A 19,231-nucleotide genomic window follows, 5' to 3' on the forward strand; every position below is an offset into this window, starting at 1 on the left:
GGTTCTTTAAAGCACTCAAGGAGAGCCAGCAGTCATTCTCTGGGTCTTGCTGGGTGTCAGACATGCTTTCAATGCACTTGGAAGCTAGCTATTGTTGAGTCCCTATTCACTAGGGTTTCTTTAAACTGACTTCTCAGTCATGCATCTGATTGTATGGTCACCAGAGAAGAGTTTTGCTTGTGTCACAAATAGCCATCCAGGTACACTGATCTATCAATAATAAACAGAGGTCTCTTATGGCTTGAAAAGTATATGAGTAAGTCTTACCCTGAAGCCACAGGGGACACATCAGATCTTGAAGAGTGGTCAGCAGCCACTGAATTCTCTGCTAGAAATCTGCATGAGGGTGGTGGGAAGGCTTTAGGAAACTAACCCTACAAAAAACAGTAGGAAGATTTTATGTATAGATGTGATATGGTATAAAGGAAAATATATTAGATGATGGTTAAGGTGTCTTATGCTTGAATTCTGACTCTACCCTACCTTGGACAAGTCTTATAACCATTCTAGGGATAATAGGCCCTCTTCTCTTTACCTCATGGTGTTGGGAGGAAGGCATTTTGTAAGCCTCAAGGTGGTGTACAAGATCAATTCAACAACTCAAAAAACATCTTTAAAGCACCTCTTAAATGCAGAGTCCTTTGGTTGGGCTCTGGAGATACAAAGACAAATATGAAACAAGTCTTGCTCCCAAGGACTTCACATTCTACTGGCAGATAGACTGATGGAAGCAATTGAATAAAAAAAAAGGTTCACAAATATGGAAATACAAGGAATATACAAAGTTATATTAAGTAATTTCAAGAAAAAAAGTACTATCTACTGGGGGGACCCGGAAAGGTTTGGTTGAAGGGTAGAATCTGATTTATGTTTTGAAGGAAGATAGAATCCAAGAAGCGAAAGTGAAAAGACAGATCATTCCAGACGTGGGAAAAGCCTGTGCAAAAATAGAGTGGGAGTTGGAATGTCATGCCTAGGGAACAGCTAGATCAATTTAATTGGAACAGTGAGCATGCATGGGGGATATTATTAAATAAGACTAGAATGAAAGGTTAGAATCAGATTCCTTAGGGCCTTAAATATTAGGATAATGATTTGGTATTTTTATCTTAGAGGCAACAGGGAACCCTTGTGAGTTATATTTATCTCTGAGTGCAGGGTCTTGTAAATAGAATGGTTGAGCTGGATCTAGAAATGGTATATTACACAAAGACACTGAACTCTATGCTTAACTTTCCTGAAAGTCAAACATTAGTGAGAATAATCCACTGATTATTCTGGAAGTTTTTTCCAAGAAATATACCATCTTTAAGCTTTAGAGTTTCATTACACTTGATTAGTATGATATAGTAGAGATGATAACTTTAGAATCAAGAAATTTGTGTTCCATTTCCATCATTAAACTGTGTTGGGCAATCTCTTCACCACTGTGGGCTTCTGTTTTGTCATCTGTAAAGGGATTGGAGGCCCCACTCCAACTCTAGTGTTCAGTGATTCTAAATACTGTCTTTTTGTTTGACAATTTTTTAAAGATATCTATATCTATCTATTTATATACTTAAATGTTTTAGGCATTTTAAAATACTATGATATAAAGAAGATAAATATGAAATATTGAGTTATTTTCAAATGGCACAAAGAGTTTTTTGATCTGGGTTATGTTGTTCTAAAATATTATATTGCTATCTTTTGTTTTTCTCACTTTAATTTCTTTATACATCTTCCCTCCTTCCCTCCCTCCCTAAGAGCTATTACTGATAAAGACCTGTTTAAATTCTAGCTCTGCTACTTGATACCTGTGTGATTTTGGGCAAGTAGCTTAATGTTTGGGGCCCCAGTTTTCTCATCTGTAAAATAAGGGGGTCTGATTAGATCACCTTCTTTCATCTCTAGATATATCATCCCATCCTCCTATGATGCTGCTACAAAGAATTAAAAAAGAATATTTTATAAACAAAACTTTAAAATATTAACATCAATGCAGTAGAAATGTGTGTGTATATATATAGTACATATATACACATACACACATTCATAGTGCCAAGTCTCCTCTGTATTACAGATATACTTTGTTTCATTTTGTGCAATTATTTTGAAATACATACATGTACCACAGTTTGTTTAGTCATTTCCCAATCAATGCATATCTGTTTTTTTTCCAATTTTTTTGCTATTATAATATTGCTGCTGTAAATACTTTGTTGCATGTAAGACTTTTTTTTAATCATTGACCTACACTGTAACATTTGAGTCAAAAGTTATGGGCATTTTATTTGCTTTCCTACTATAATTCCAAATTGCCTTCTAGAATGACTGGAACAATGTGCAGCTCCACCAATGATGTATTAATGTGCCTGACTTTCCACAACCTTTCAAACAATGATTATTCCAATTGTTTGTTGCCTTTTCCAATTTGCTGGACAGAAGTTGAAATCTTACAGCCTATTGGTTTTTAGTTTACAACTAAAGTCCCCTTATCTTTTTTTTTTTTAAGCAATCGGGGCTAAGTAACTTGCTCAAGGTTACATGGCCAGTTATTTCTGGGTGGGTGCTAAGTGTCTGAGCCCAGATTCGATCCCCAGGTCATCCTGACACTGGAGTCAGTGCTCTTACTCACTGTGCTACCTGGCCGCCCCCTCCCCCCCTTATCTTTTCTAATCCCTTTTAATTCTACTGGCTTTTTTCTGTTATTTATATCTTGTTCATCCTTTATATAACTTGTCTGTACATATTTGTTTCCTTATTGTAATTAGATTGTGAGATCCTGAAATGAAGCGACTATCTTTGCCTCTTTTTATATCTCCAATGCCTAGGGATAGCATAGTGCTTGGCATATAGTAGGAACTTTAAAATGTTTATTGATTGACTGATTTGCATTTCTTACAATTAGTATAATTTATAAATGTAATATATTTTAATTTTAAACAATTTAACTTTTAATATATACAATCATAATTATAATAATTTCTTATAATTATTAGTGATTAGAAATCATTCATATGATTATTGATAGTTTGTAATTCTTTTGAGAGATGTTCAGATCCTTTGGGTCATATCACCTAGCAGCTTCTACATTAAGGGATTGAAGTGCTTGGAATATGATATTCCAGAGGTCAAAATCAAACCAAGAATAACCTACCCAGGAAAACTGAGTATAATGCTACAGGGGAAAATATGGTCATTCAATGAAATAGATTATTTTCAAGCATTCTTTTTTTTGGAGGGCAATTGGGATTAAGTGACTTGCCCAAGGTCACATGGCTAGTTTTTGTGTTAAGTGTCTGAGACCAGATTTGAACTTAGGGACTCTTGACTCCAGGGCCGGTGCTCTATTGACTGTGCCACCTAGCTGCCCCATTTTCAAGCATTCTTGATGAAAAAAAACAGAGCTGAACAGAAAATTTGACATTCAAATACAAGAATCATGAGAAAGTAAACAGGAAAAAGAACTCAAAAGGAATTTATTATAGTTGAGCTATTTACATTCCTACATGGAAAAATGATAATTGTAACTCATAAGCCCTTTCTCAGTATAAGGATAGTTGAAGGGAATATATATGTGTATACACTCACACACATACACACACATATATATGTAGGTATAGGAGGGTGTATGTGTATATATAAATATATAAGTGTGGGCATATGTATGTTCATGTATACATAGAGGGCACAGGATGAGTTGAATATGAAGGCATGATATCTGAAAAATAAAATTAAGAGGTGAGAGAAGAATTTATTGGGAGAAGGAGAAAGGGAGAGATAGATTAGGGTAAATTATCTCATATAAAAGAGGTAAGAGAAAACTGCTACAATGGAGGGGAAGAGCAGGAAGGTGAAAGGGAATGGGTCAACCTTATTCCCATTGAATTTGGCTTAAGGAGGAAATAACATACACACTCAATTGGATATCTTACCCTATAGAAAAATAAGAGGATAGAAGATAAGAAGGGAGATGATAGAAGGGAGGGCAAATTGGGGAAGAGGGTAGTTAGAAGTAAACACTTTTGAAAAGGGATAGGGTCAAAGGAGAAAATAGAATAAGTGGGAGCCAGGATAGGATGGAGGGAAATATAGTTAGTCTTTTATAATATAAGAACTACGGAAATGATTTAGGTAACTACACATGTACAACCTATATTGAATTGCTTATCTTCCCAGTGGAGGCAGGTGAGGAGGGAAGAAGGAAAAAACATCTGGAACTCAAAGTTTTAAAAACACTTGATTAAAAAATTCTTTTTTACATGTAACTGGGAAATGATATATAGGCACTGGGGTATATAAATCCATCTTGCCCTACTAGAAAGTTAGGGGGAGGATATAAGAGAGAACAGATTGGGGAAAGGGGTATTCAGTAGGCTTACTATTTTGGGGTGAGGGTAGGGGAAAAATGGGAAGAAAAAATTGTAACTCACAATCTTGTGGAAATGAATGATGAAAACTAAAAATAAGTAAATAAATTAAATAGACAGAAATAATGTTTATAATAATGAGTGAAATCAATATCACTCAGAAAGTAATGATAGCATAGAGGTCCCAAGAAAAAATAATTACCCATAAAGAAATAATGGCCAGCGTCATAAAATCACCAACAAAAATGGAGTCAAGGTGATGTTTACCTGTCTGGGCTGATTCGGGTTTATTACAGACTGTCTGACAACTTTAATTCACCATTTTTGTCATGCTGAAGGGTACTTGCCACAGGAACTAGAATCATCATTCAAAGAAACATGTACTGATAAGCATCTCTCTATGGCTGGCAGTGTTGGGTTTTGTTCAAAATAAGTTAACCTTATTTTTTGTGAAAGTACATCATATGTTTCTGGAGGGAGAGAGTTGCTTGTTAGAAACTTTCTGTTGCATCAAAACACACACACACACACACACACACACACACGCCTCCCAATGTTAATCTGAGACAAAGTATGATTGTGGAAAGATATCAGTATGTTAGGACCTGGAGGATCCCAAACATTCCCAGGAAGGCTCTAAAAACCCCAAAGCAGCAATGATAAATAGAACCAAAGAATATTAGCTATAAACTCCTCCATTCATCCAAAATCTATGTTAAAAAACCTTCTAGAATCTTGTGGAATCACAGAATGGAGAAAATGCAGCCTAGGTAGAAAGCAAAGTATGGATCAATTCAGTCCCACTGGCCAGGGGCGGGGAGGGGGAGTAGAGGTCAACATAGACACCCCAGCCTTAGCAGGAGACAAGGACAGACCTCATTTCCAGGTAGCTCTGGCTCAACTCAGCTTTCAGTTATTGTTGTTCATCATTTATTTTTGAAGAAGACAAATGACATCACATGACTTGCTCATGAACTGAATTTAAGTGAGGCAGAGTTGTGCAAAGTCATCAGCCTCATTCTCTCATCCACAGTTAGCAGGGCAATACTGAAGTCAAGACAACTGGCAATGGTTTGGGATGTGGTGAATGACCTTGTCATCATCAATGTCTAACCAAGTTCTAAGCACTCCACAGTACTTCATTCACAGTGGAACATATTGTTCTCATCTATACATTCTGCTGGGATTCAGGGTTTGAACTATGGCATGGAACAAGACAAGATAATTCTTGACCAAGGCAGGGTCTGGTCTTTGGCACTGAATTCTGGAACAATTAGGACTTTTCTACACCATGGAGGAATATAGGGAAAAAATTTGATATAAATGCAAATGCCAAATCTAGCAATTGAGCCTAGATATTTTAGTAAACAGAAAACACCAAACACAAGAAATAATTTGAACTAGGAGAAACCCAAGGCATAAACTCATAAGAAAAGAGTAACTTTACAATAAGTTCAAGTAGAATCTCAGAGAAAATATCTTATCCACAATGACTATAAGACTACCTTGAAAAAATAAAGCAAGATATATAGAGTAGGAAATTAGGGAGGAAAGAATGGCAAATAAAATGTATTAATATCTTAGAAAAGATCATGGAAAACCATGTATAAGAATTACACTCCCTAAATATTAAAATAGAGGAAACAAACAATGATTCCTTGAGACAATAAACATTAAAAGATAATAAAATGATTGAAAAAAAGAAGAAAATTACATATATAGATAGATAGATAGATAAATTAAAAAACTCACCTGGAAAAAAGGAACAAAGATGATTGTGAGATGTTTGAAATACCTGAAAATAATGACCAAGCAAAATTGCTTGGGGGCCACATTTCATGAAATTAGCACTGAAATCTTTTCAGATATCTATCTTATTTTAAAAAGGGAGACTTGTGAATATAAAAAGGATTCTACAGATTACCTGCTAAAGAAACTTCAAAAATGAAAATTTCTAAGAACATCATAGCCAAAATCTTGAAAAGAAACAAGTTTATTCTCAGAGTAATAATATCTTCAAAGATCATAAAGGAAATTAAATAAAACTGGCAAAGGGCCTAAGGGGTAATTTTTATTCTTTTTTGTTTGTTTTAATGGTCGTAATAGAAGAAAAAATCTGAATGATATGGGCTTATACTCAATAAAAAAGGAAGAGGAAGAGTTGAAATTCTCTTTTTCACATAATAGATATGCATAAGATAAGGAATACAAACATGGCGGAAGGAGTTTGGTTGGAACTGGCATCCCATCAACCTGCATTATTGACTTTAACAAAGGAATACAGAAAACACACAGGCATACATACAGAGGCTGTGGTGTAGAAATACATTAAACTCAGGAAGGAAATGGCCACAGACAGGGAAGGGAAGAGGAAGGTTTAAGAGGGTAGACAGGATAGGTCAAAGAATAGTTATAAACAAAAGAAATTTCAACATTGGAGACCAAGCATGGAGTAGGGAAAAGGGAGATTAAAAGGAGAGGAAATAAAAATCTCTGATTAGGGATGGAGCAAGGGGAAGAGGGCAGCTAGGTAGCTTAGTGGATGGAATGCTGAGCCTTAGGAAGACCTGAATTCAAACCTGACCTCAGATACTAATTAGCTGTGTGCCTTGAGCAAGTCACTTAAATCCTATTTGCCTTAAACCACTGGAGAAGGAAATGATAAATCACTCCATTATTTTTGCCAAGAAAACCCCATGGACAATATAAGCCATGTGGTCATGAAGAATCAAATCCAGCAGAATGACTGAAGAACCACAACAAGGGGAATAAAAGAGGAACAATTCAGTGTAATAGAAACAAATCATATAATGTAAAGATCACAAGGGTTTGGTAAATGCCTTTCTTACCACATTCATCTTTGTAAATAGGAGGACAAAGGCTGAGAGAAGAAAAAATACAAGAAGATAGAAAGTGAGGAAAAACACAATCATAATCAGGAGTATAAATAGGATGAACTTATCTATACAATGGGAGAGGATAATGGCTTAGATAGGTTCATGGGTTAGAAAACAGTTCAATGATATGTTATTTGCAAGGTAAGAAAGACACTTTAAACATAAAAATTTAAACAGATAAATTGGATGAAATGAACACTTGAAAATATAAACTATCCATATGAATAGAAGAAATAGACTATTTAAATGATCCCTAATATTAGAAAAAGAAATTAAAATGCTGTAAGAGAACTCTTATTCAAAGGGCAATAATTTTCCTGTTTAACGTAAATTGCTTGTAAAAACAGGAAAAGAAAGGCCCCTTCTGTTATGGGAACATGATTTTAAGAAAAAGTAGAGAAAGAAAACTATAGACTTGTATCCCTAATGAACATTAACACAAAAGTAGTAAATAAAATGCTGTTAAGTAGACTATAAGTACATGTTAAAAAGATTATACAGAAGTTTGGACGTACCTCAAGAATATAGGGTTGATTCAATACAAGGAAGACTATAAATATGATAGATCATATTAATAAGAAATATAATGGAAAACATAATTGTATTAATAATTGCCACAAAGAATTTTGACAAAATCAAACACTCATTCCAGCTAAAAACACCCGAAAGTACAGGGATAAATGAATTTTTCCTTTAACTTGTTAAATAGTATCTATCTAAAACTGAGAGCAAACATTACTTGTAATGGAGAAAAATTAGAGGCATTTCCAGTATAATCAGGAGTAAAGCAAGGATTCTAATTGTTACCACTGTAGTTTAACACAGTGCTAGAAGTATTAGCCATAGCAATGACACAGTAAATGAATAAAAGAAAATCAATCCATTTCTTTTCTTCTTTGCATATACATATGCATAACTTTTTGCAGATAATATGACATATCTAAAGAAACAGCTAATATCATCTGAAAATTATCCTTGTAAACTTTATGAAATTATAGATAAAATAGGCAGAAAGAAATTAACACAGTAGTACAGTGTTTAATATTCCCAAGGATCCTAAATATTGGAGAAGCACTATTTAATTAAAACCACTAGGAAAACTGGAAAGAAATATGGAAGAAATTAGGTTTAGATTGATACTCTATAGAATATATCATGTATATGTTACATACCAAGTATGAAATATATACCAAGATAAGTTCAAAATGTATAGATGACTTTTAGAAAAGAGTTAACAGGGGCAGCCAGGTAGCACAGTGAGTAAGAGCACCAGCTCCAGTGTTGGGATGATCTGGGGATCGAATCCAGGCTCAGACACTTAGCACCACACCCGGAAATAACTGGCCTTTTAACTTTAAGCAAGTTACTTAACCCCAACTGCCTAAAAAAAAGGAAAAAAAAGAAAAGAAAAGAGTTAACAACATAAACAAATAAACAGAGCAAAGAGGAAATTACAATTCAGATGTAATGGTAAGGAAAGACAAAGGGTCAAGAAGATAATAGAAATAAAGGGCAATTTTGATGATAGAAAATTTTTAAAAATTTGCACACAAAATAATTTAGCAAAAATTATAAGTGAAAAAAGTACATAGGAAAAACATTTTTGCAGAAAGTTTTTCTGATAAAAGACTCATTTTCAACATATAAGGAACCTATTAAAATATATGAGCCATTCATCAAGTAATAAATGGTCAAAGGATATAAACTTTTTCATTTTGCAAAGGAAGAAATCCCAGGTATATGCAAACATATGAACAGATGTTCAAAATCAGTAATTAAAGGGAAAAAAAACCTGAGTATTCACTAGATGCTCATCAAATTTACAGATAAGAAAAAAAGTGACAGATGTTAGAGGGGATATGGAATTTTAGGGAAACTGGTACATTTTTGGTAGAACTATAAATAGGTCCAACAATTCCGTAAATTAATTTGGAGCTTTGTCCCAAAAGTTAGTTAACTGTACATAGACTTAGACCTAGTGATACCACTTTTCAACCTATACACCAAAGAGAAAAACTACCAACAACAATAAAAGAGGAAAAGAATATGTATGAACAAACTATTCATAGTAGCTCTTTCTGTCATAGGACAAAAATGGAAAATAAGAAGGTGCCCATTTATGGTGAAAGGCCAAACTGTAGTAAATAAGTAAAATGGAATACTACTGTGTCATGAGCAAAGACAAAATGAATCATTCAGAAAACAAGAAATAGATTTAACTCTTCTCAGCAATGCAAGGACCTAAATCAATTCCAAAACATTCAGGATGGAAACTGTCATCCATATCCAGAAAAAGAAATATGGAGTCTGAATGCAGATCCAAATAGACTATTTTCTTTTTTTTTGTTTTATATTTTTCTTTCTCATGCATACTCTCAGAACATTTGTTCTAATTCTTCTGTACAACATGACTCATGTGAAAATAGGAATGTATATGTAGAGCTTATATCAGATTACATGGAGACTTGGAGAGGGGGAGAAAATTTAAAACTTATGGAAGTGAATGATGAAAACTAAAAATAAATAAACTTATAAAAAAACAAGAAAGACCTATATGTATTGATGTTATGAAGAGAACAGAACTAGAACAAACCATACAATATTAACAACATCACAAAGAAAAACAACTTTGAAATACTTGACAGATAAATGCACTTACTAATTATGATTCCAGACAAGTGATGTTGAAGAATACTCCCGACTCCTGACAGAGAGATGATGGACTCAGGATGTAGAATAAGACAATACATTTTTAGACACAGTCATTTTGGGAATTTGTTTTGCTTTTCTATACCTTACATTGTAAGGGCTTTGTTCTTCTTTTCCTTTTGGGGAAGTTTGGGGAAGAAAATGGGGATGAGGGGAGTTAGCGATATGGTATCAAAAGAAAGAAAGGAAAGAAAAGGGATTTTGAGACATCTTATTTTAAAATTCAGAGAACAGAAGGAAGGCCAGAAAAAAATGTCAACAAGAAAGACAGCTTTGCAATTTACAGGTGGATTTATTATATATTTAATAGAAATCTTCAGTTTAACTTAAAATCCTTTTTTGTGCTTTAACTATTGAAATATCCATTTTATTTTGTAATTAAATTCTAAATGCAAGCAAATAAGAAATAAATAAGCATAGGGCCACAGATCTAGAAGGAGCCTCAGAAACCATTTATCCCAACCTTATCATTTTACATAGAAGGAAATAGAGGCCTAAGGAAATTAGAAGACTTTTCTCAAAGTCACACACATAGTTGATGTTAAGGGCAGGATCTGAACACTGGCCTTCTTATTCCAGATTCCGTGCTTTTTGTAGCACTCTGTATTGATCTCCCAGAGCATAAGGGTTAATATCCACACTATTGGTTGAATATGAAGGACATGCTATTATACTACTAATGCTGCTGCCATCACTCTTCTTGCCACTACTACTACTCAAATGAGGCGCTGTATGTAAAGTTCTCTGTAAACCTGAAAGGGCTAATAAATGATAGCTATTATTTTTAATCATTGATATCTGTAGAGTTCTTTGAAAATTTCATAGAACTTTGTGTATATTATCTCATTTGAAATAGCTAAATAAACACTTTAAAAATAAGTTACATATAATAACAAAGGATTAACTTCCTTTTGTTGGTTAGTTTGTGAAAAGGGTATCCTGAAAGATAGTGAATGTGCTTTATTAAAAAAAATAATGAATTTAGAATCAGAACACTTCATCCCCTCAAACATCCTCTGATGTTCTGCCTGCAACTTCAAATGCTGGCTCTGATACTAGTGGTCTTGGACAAGTCAATTTATGTCTTGGACTCAGTATTCTTTTTTTTAATGTATGGAATAAAAAAAATTTTTATAACATAGTACAATAAAAAGATGATTGCATATGAAATTGTAAATCTACTATGTATAATTTGCTATTCCTTTCAAATATACAACAAAATTAATATGTAAATTTCCCCCTTTTTTTCTTCTTTGCCCTAGACATAGTTATCATTAGACACAAATAGGTATATGTATGTAAAATTATTCTATATATACTTCTATTTTTTAGTTCTTTCTCTGAATTCAGATAGAATCTTTCTTCATATGTCCTTTATAGTAAATTTGAATATTTATAATAGTAAAAAAACCTTATTCACTCAAATTGTTAAAATAATATTGCTGTTACTAGATAATAGATTTTCTCTTGGTTCTGCTCATTTCACTCTTCATTATTTTGAGCAAGTCTTTCCATGTTTTTCTAAAATCATTGAACTCATCATTTCTTATAGCATAGTAGTATTCCATCACAGTCATATACCACAACTTGTTCAGCCATTCCCCAATTGATGGGCAGCCCTGAAATTTCCAGCTCTTTGACACTGACAAAAAGAGCTGCTATAAATATTTTAGAACATATAACTTCATTTTGTTTTTTCCTAATCATCTTTGGAAATAGACGCATGTAGTGGTATTGCTGGGTCAAAGGGTAGAGGTATTTTAATAACTCTTTGGGCATAATTCCAGGTTGCTCTCCAAAATGTTTGAATTAGTTCACAATTTCATAATGCTAGTTTTTAAGAAGTTATTTTCTTCATTAAGATTTTCTGTCTCTTTTTCTAATTGGTTAACTTCCTTTTCATAATTTTCTTGGACTGCTTTTATTTGATTTTGAATTCTTTTAAAAGTTCTTCCAATGGTTCTTTTTGGGTTTGTGACAATTTGACATTACTCTTTGGGTAGGAGTGGCTTTTTTTTTTACCTCATTATCATCCTCTCAATATGAATTCAGATCTTCTTTAACACCTAAGTAACTATCTATGCTCAGGTTCTTTTTTCCTTTGCTTACTCATTTTTATTTTGTTTTATTTTATTGTTTGCAGCTAATTATTATAATTATTGTTATTATTATAATCAAGTTTTAATCCCAAGTTGTGGATAATGTTGCCGTAGGCTTCAGATCCTCCTTACTGTTGTTTTCTGAATTTTGTCAAAAGATGAAATATCAGGTCCTCTCCTCCTCCCCTAAGCAATAGTTAGGGCCCCAGCCACTGTCCCTAAAATGTTCTTGCTCCCTGTGGTAATGCATTCACCATGTGTGTGCTCGTTCCTCTTCACCCACAGCCACGGATCATGTCTGGTCAGCACTGCTAGGCCTGACTTCCAGAAACAGAGGGGATGAAGGGTGGAGGAGATCCTTCAGTCTTCCCTCACTCAGTCATCTGCTGTTCCTTAGATGAAAGTTTGTGATATAAAAGTTTCTGAGGTGAAATTGCTTTTTTTTTTTTTCAATTACCAATCAATACATGTATTTTCTCACCTCTTTAGCTAGAAATGGCTTGTACACATAGGGAGAATATCTTCATAAAAACATGAAAAAGAGAACAAGTAAATATTTGTAGTTGAGTTTCCACGAAAGAATACGTCTTCACAGTTACATGACTGACTACGAGGTATAGAGAATCCAAGGTTCCCTTATGTTTATTTCTTTATTTTTCATGATGAAAAAGCATTTTATTCAGCAGAATGATAGTTGTCTTCTAACCATGTTAGATCGTATGTTAAGATCATATAAGACCCTCTGAGGTATAGAACACAATAACTGCGAATGGTTTGTTACCTGTAAAGGTGTTTGTCATTATCAATGTCAATCAATGAACATTTATTAAGTACCTACTATGTGTTAGGTACCGTGATATGCACCAGTATTCTATGTAGAATCCAAATGGAAGGAGAATGGGCACCCCTGGAATATTAAAGGATTCAGATCCTAGAGTAATGATCACAATCCATTGGATAGGTCGCCTAGGAAGCATTTACAGGATGATATGTATAAGAATCATGCATTATGAGAAAGTATGGATGGGTTGTGATTTGTATCATTGAAGGGAGCACCCAAATCCACGGATTCAAAGAAGTAGTGAATTCCCCCTTCCTGAAGATTTTCATGTGAAAGCTACATGGGCACTTATTAGAGATATTGTAGAAAGGATTCCCAAGGTGAAATATCTTGAGGTCTAGTAAGTTTCCCTCAGGGGCTACTGCTCATTGATTTGGTGGAGTCTCATTCAGGCCAAGCCTCAGCCCCTGAAGTCCACTCTGAGGTCCTCTCAAGTTATCCTAGGAGGACAACTGCAGTACTCCCCTTATTTTTCATGTTCTACATTCATTTAGTGGTGATTTTCTGTCTGTTTGTGGAGGAAATCTGGAAAACCTGGACATTTCTGACCCAGCTCACCATCTTCCCAGAATGCATTTCTCACACTCAGTTTTCTTTTCTGTAAAGGGGAAATATTAATACTAAAGTTGTCAGGGTGGCTAGGTGGCACAGTGAATAGAGCACCGCCCCTGGAGCTAGAAGGACCCGAGTTCAAATGTGACCTCAATTGCTTGATACACTTACTAGCCATGTGACCTTGGGCAAGTCACTTAAACCCAATTGCCCTGCCTTCTCCCTCCAAAAAGGAAAAAAAAAAGAAAAAAGATACTTAAGTTGTCTTGGTTTCTTTATGTGTCATAAGCTCTCTAAAACATTTGTTGATGACAATATTTTTTCTTAGAAATCTTTCTTGAATCTACTTCCAAATAGAATATAATTTTTAAAGACAAAATATAAAAGAAAAACAATGCCTATTAAATTCTATAGATATATTCTATCTATCTATCTATCTATCTATCTATCTATCTATCTATCTATCTATCATCTATCTATCTATCTGATTCTATAGATATATAAATTGTGCTTCATTGATTGGTCCAACTCCAAACAGAGTTAGTTTTAGATTCCAAAGAGATCTTCTACAAATTGTCTGCTTAATTTCTACTTGAAAGGACACAGTATTCTAAAGTATAAATCACAGTTTCCTATCCCTATCCCTTTAATTAGCTCCTTGCTCCAAGATCATAACAGTGTCAGATTTCTGTTGGATAAGCACTAGTTTCTGAGTTGATGGGACAGATAATGAATCATTAGCTTTATCTCAAATTTAAAGGAGACTTATTCTATGACTGAAACCTATTGAGAGAAAAACCTATGTTGCTAGATTTTAATAATAGTGATGGGAGACATTTTCAGGGGTTACTTAAAAAAAAACCAGTCCTTTTAATCTGAAATGAAATCCTCCCCCTTTTCCTTCCTCTCAACTTTTATTTTCAACTACAAAAGAGATCTAACTGTTCCATAACTAGTCAAGGCTTTCTCCTTTGCCCATTGAATCTGCTAATGGCAGGAGCACTTGACAATTTCCATTTGAAACAGGAAGGAAAACATATTGATTAATGGCAGGACAATTACCTCTGATATTCATGGATTCTTAGGGACAAGTAAAAGCTGCTGCTTTGAGTCACTGGCAAAGAAAATCGTTGTAGCATGGAGTTTTTATTCTTGAGGGGGAGTAAAAAGGAACCAAGGATGATTTAAATGATTTTTAATAGCATCAACTTTTAAATTTGAATTTTGTTAATTATATACTATTTTTTTATTTTGATGACAAATTATGATTTCTTTAGACATTTTTTCAATAACTTTGTTGTGGATTTAATTTAAACTTTAGAATGATAGAATTTGAAGGGTCTTAAAAATAATCTATTCAAGTCACCTTATCCTGTAGATGTGGCATCTGAGCATTGGGGAGAAGTGACTTGTTGGCAATTCCAAGAGCTAGAATTAGAAATCAAATTCCCTGACCCCCAAGTTGCTGCTTTTCCTACCATGCACATTTTGCATTCTATACAAAAGGAAATGCAGAATGTGTCCAAACTTATACTTTGATAGATCAATGATTTCAGCAATATTGATTCTACTTTAATGGGTGCAGTGGTAGGTAGATCACAGCCTTGCATGTTTTCTTGTCCTATGTGATTTGTGTCCCTATCTTTCCATAGAAGGAAGAAACACTTAACATGCTGGAGGGCTCCTTTAGACCTATTTCACAGACACTAGCACAGCACTCAGACTTTTTATCTGTCATTTTTCATTCTCAATGGCTAATCTTTTTTGGTCATACATGTTCTTGATAGTATCTTTTATGTCAAGTCTCAGACACATCATTATCACCATAAATGACATGCTTAAGTCTAGTTTCAGCCATCAACTTTCCACTACTCCCTAAGTCACTTATAGTTTTGATTCTTCTAAGGAATTAGTAGTCCATGATTTGTAGTTTAATTGGGAGAAGACATTAATGAATAAGCATTTAATAAGCACTTAGTACATACCAAGGACCATGCTAACATGTGTATACAAATGCATATCAATGTATATGTGCTCTCATAGTAATGTACAACTGGACAATTTGGAAAGATAAGCCCCACAGATTGAAGGCAAAAAGAGAAAAGGATGGCAGAGGATAAGACGGATTAGATAGTGTCATGTAAGCAGCAAGCATGAGCTTGGACAGACTTTGGGAAATAGTAGGATAGAAGGGCCTTGCATGTCCGTGGGGTTACAAAGAGTTGAACACAACTAAATAACTTAATGATAACAAATTATAATGGTAATGTAATTTTGAATTTAAATATCCCTTTGTGTTGGCAAAAGTAGCAGGTACTTAACACTTAGTAGTAACTGATCGAGCCTCTGTTGGGGAAACAGAAGGTATGAACTCCTGTCCCCTTGTTACTGAGGTAACAGGAAATTGGCTGAAGGAAGTAGCTAATACTGTGTATATAAGAAAAGCCCCAGAGAGGCACAGTTAGAATTTCCTTGAGACCAAGATTTGGTGGCAGAACAGCTACAGAAGAATGGAAAACTGAGTCCTCAGAACTTGTGGTGGTGGTAGAGCTTCTTCTGAACAGGATCCCAGGAGCCCAGAGCCCAGAGCCAGGAGACAGGAGGCCAGAGCCAGGAGCCAGGAGCCCAGGGGTCCAGGGGCCCAGGTGACTGAAGCATGACTGGGATGCTGAGACTTTGTTTATGGCTTGGTTGAGCCTTGAATTCCCTGGAGCAGAAATGGTAAAGGATCTGACATGGACCAGACCTTGTGAATGCCAGTGTGGAGCAGGACCTGCCCAGAGAGCTGGTCAAGGAACTGGGAGCTGTCTGTCATTGAACCCAGGTGACTGGGACCATGGAAAGGGATCCAGAGAATCTGAGAACAGGCCCCAAGTCAAGATGAAAAGACCTCTCCTTGGGTACTGAGTAATTATGGAATTATAGTTTACTAGTGACCTAAGGGGTGGAGGGTTTTGTGTATGATACTTAGTAAGACTTTGCTGAATAAGTGACTGATTGTACTTTGAGTACTTTGAGATATTGTTACTGATAAGTGACTGATTGAGTTAATTAAGATTTTGCCCCAAGAGCAAAGGTTTTGACTGGGTACTTTGATACTACTGATAAGTGACTGATTTAACTTAAGAGTGACTATTTTACTTTGAGAATATGTTGTGAATATTATATTCTGATTTTCTGTGATAAGTTGTAATATTATGAATGCTATACCTTGATTTTCTGTGGATGTTTTGTTTTTGTTATGGAATAAAGTGATCACTATAATGAGTGATCAGAACCTTAAAAGGTGTTCACAGTAGCAGTTCTTCTGGAAAGCTGCTTGTGCATGGCATTACAGAAATGCATATATATAAATATAAACATTTATATATATGCGTCTGCATATAGTTATTTGGCCCATCTTCATTTTTGGTCCTTTATTTCTCCCTAAAACATATACATGTATGCAAAGAATATGTACATTCATATATGTTTGTATGTATGGGTATCATTTTAGTGATCCAACTCAACATACTTCCCAAATGATATAGTAGACTACATATTTACCAAAACACAACTGACTGAAAGTAGTAGAGAATACAAGATCTTATTGCACTTTTTTGTTGACTATAAAAAGCATTTGCCTCAGTAGAGTAAATGGCTACCTTTGGTAGTCTAAGGTAATTTAGGTAACCTGAATGCTATTGTACAGACTCTCCAAAGCTGTGATTATTGAATATACATCAAAATTACATGAATCCTTTAAACATATAAGAAGGGAAATAACCTTTTTTGATTACTCTTAGACAATTGCTATCTAATGAGGCATAAAACATGAATACATAATATGTTCATCAAAAGTGTTTGGTTGCCACTATAATGGAGGAAATCCAATACAGAATCCAAACTGAAAAGAGACTCCCTGTAAATGGTGAAGTCATTCTCAATTACTTTGCTAGTTCCATACAATTTAAATTTTTAATTTCTTGAAATGTAGATTTCAGAATTTTTGTTTCATCATTTTTTCTTAGAAAATGTATGCTTATTAGATTAATTTTCTCTGTCTTTTTCTAGGGCAGTCTTGGTAATGACATATCTCACATATTCTTCCAATTTCCTGTGTTTTGAATTTTCTCTGATACAGCTTATTATATTATTTAATTTTAAAATTGTCTTTTCCCATTCTTTTTTTTTCTTCTTATTGTTTTAGAATGTGAGCCACTCTTTTGGGAAAATTTTCCAGACATCAATTTTCTTTGTAAATTTTTAATGATGAATTTCCTTGTTTCTTCTTTGGGTTATTTTATCATTTATAGCTTATTTTACTTTATGGGTCATTCCAATCACTCTTCTTTTAGAGATGAAAGCTCTCAGTGGGGGAAAGAGGCTTCTTGCCTATGTCTCCCACTTATTGGACTCTACCCTAGGATGCTTCTATGCAAAATTATTAACCAGCCACATCTTTTCTTGAATTATTTGGACGTATTAATTCAACTTGCTTTGATCTGTAATGATTAGGTTGATAGAATTTCAATGCCTGCAATATAATAGGTGCTTCATAAGTTCTTCCTCTCTCCCTTCCTTTTTTTCCTTTCTCCCTCTCTCCCTTCCTTTCTTCCTCCCTTCCTTCCTTTTATCCTGCCTTCCTTCTTTCCTTTCCTTCCTTCCTTCTTCCTTCCTGTGAATTCAAATATATTTAATAAACTAATTTTTAATAATACATTAAAAATCTTTTATATTATTGAACAAACCTGGTAAAATCCTTGTGTCAGGAGTGTCTTATGACAAGAGTAATCCTGGTATATTTAAGGAAATTTGTGCTTGCTCTAAGAAGGATCACCAGAATCAGACATTTACACACACGCCCCCATTGGTAATCTTTCTTTGGCCTAGTTTCCAGATTTATTACACATTACTTTTCTTTATGAAATTTTTTTCCATTTTCAGTCCTCTGACCTGTTTCTTTCTTGTCCCTATCCACTATATCCATCTTCCATCTCTGTAACTTTATGTAGGTTGTTTTACATGCATGTAATGCACATTCCCCACCTCATCTATACCTTGTAGAGCCATAGCTTCCTTTAAGGCTGGGCTTGCTTCTTCCTTCATGAATTTGTGTGTCATCCTTGTGCAATGCTAATTTTCTCTGTATCATTCCAATTTTAGTATGTGTGCTGCCGAAGCGAGCACAAGGGCTTGTCTCTTCCAATGAGAAGTCAAATCTGATTCCTCCAATTACTGGTAACTCTCTCAAAATTAATTTGTATCTACTTCATATATATCTTTGTATTTACTTTTCTATGTACAAATTGTTTTCCCCCCATAGAATATAAGTTCCTTGAAGCCATGTACTTTTTTTTTTAACCTTTGACCAAGCAAAATGTCTGGCATTTATCAAATGTTTAATAAAAGCTTGTAGGATGAACAAATCCAATGTTCAAATGAATGATTTTTCTTACTCTTTGAACTCATAGACTCTTACCCAGGAAGCCTAGCAAATTGAAGGCATGATACCCTAGAGGATATTGAGACCAAATTCCTATTTTCAAACACATATTTCACAATATACCATAAAGGAAAAAAAGATGAAAATAAAAAAAAATATTTTTATAAGCAACCATTAGTACAAATCATTATGCAAAATACCATTTAGAGATTGCTTTCCACATTCAGCAAAATCTATACACATTTATAAAGAAATTATATGTAACTTATTCTACTAATACATGTTTTTATTATGGACATGATAAAACATAAAATAAGTATTTTAGAAGTATGAGATAAAGACAAAATACAAAAGCA

The 19,231-nt window shown here is 34.3% G+C and overlaps 1 pseudogene; it reads right to left on the reverse strand.

Annotated features, from left to right (window-relative positions):
• Nucleotides 1–18,518: 18,518 nt before the first annotated feature.
• LOC138156892 (U6 spliceosomal RNA) lies at nucleotides 18,519–18,619 on the reverse strand (annotated as a pseudogene).
• Nucleotides 18,620–19,231: the final 612 nt, after the last annotated feature.

The sequence above is a fragment of the Petaurus breviceps genome, unplaced genomic scaffold (assembly GCF_028583685.1).
Source record: "Petaurus breviceps papuanus isolate PSGF00001 unplaced genomic scaffold, PetGlider_PUasm1.0 110, whole genome shotgun sequence".
NCBI lineage: Eukaryota > Metazoa > Chordata > Mammalia > Diprotodontia > Petauridae > Petaurus > Petaurus breviceps.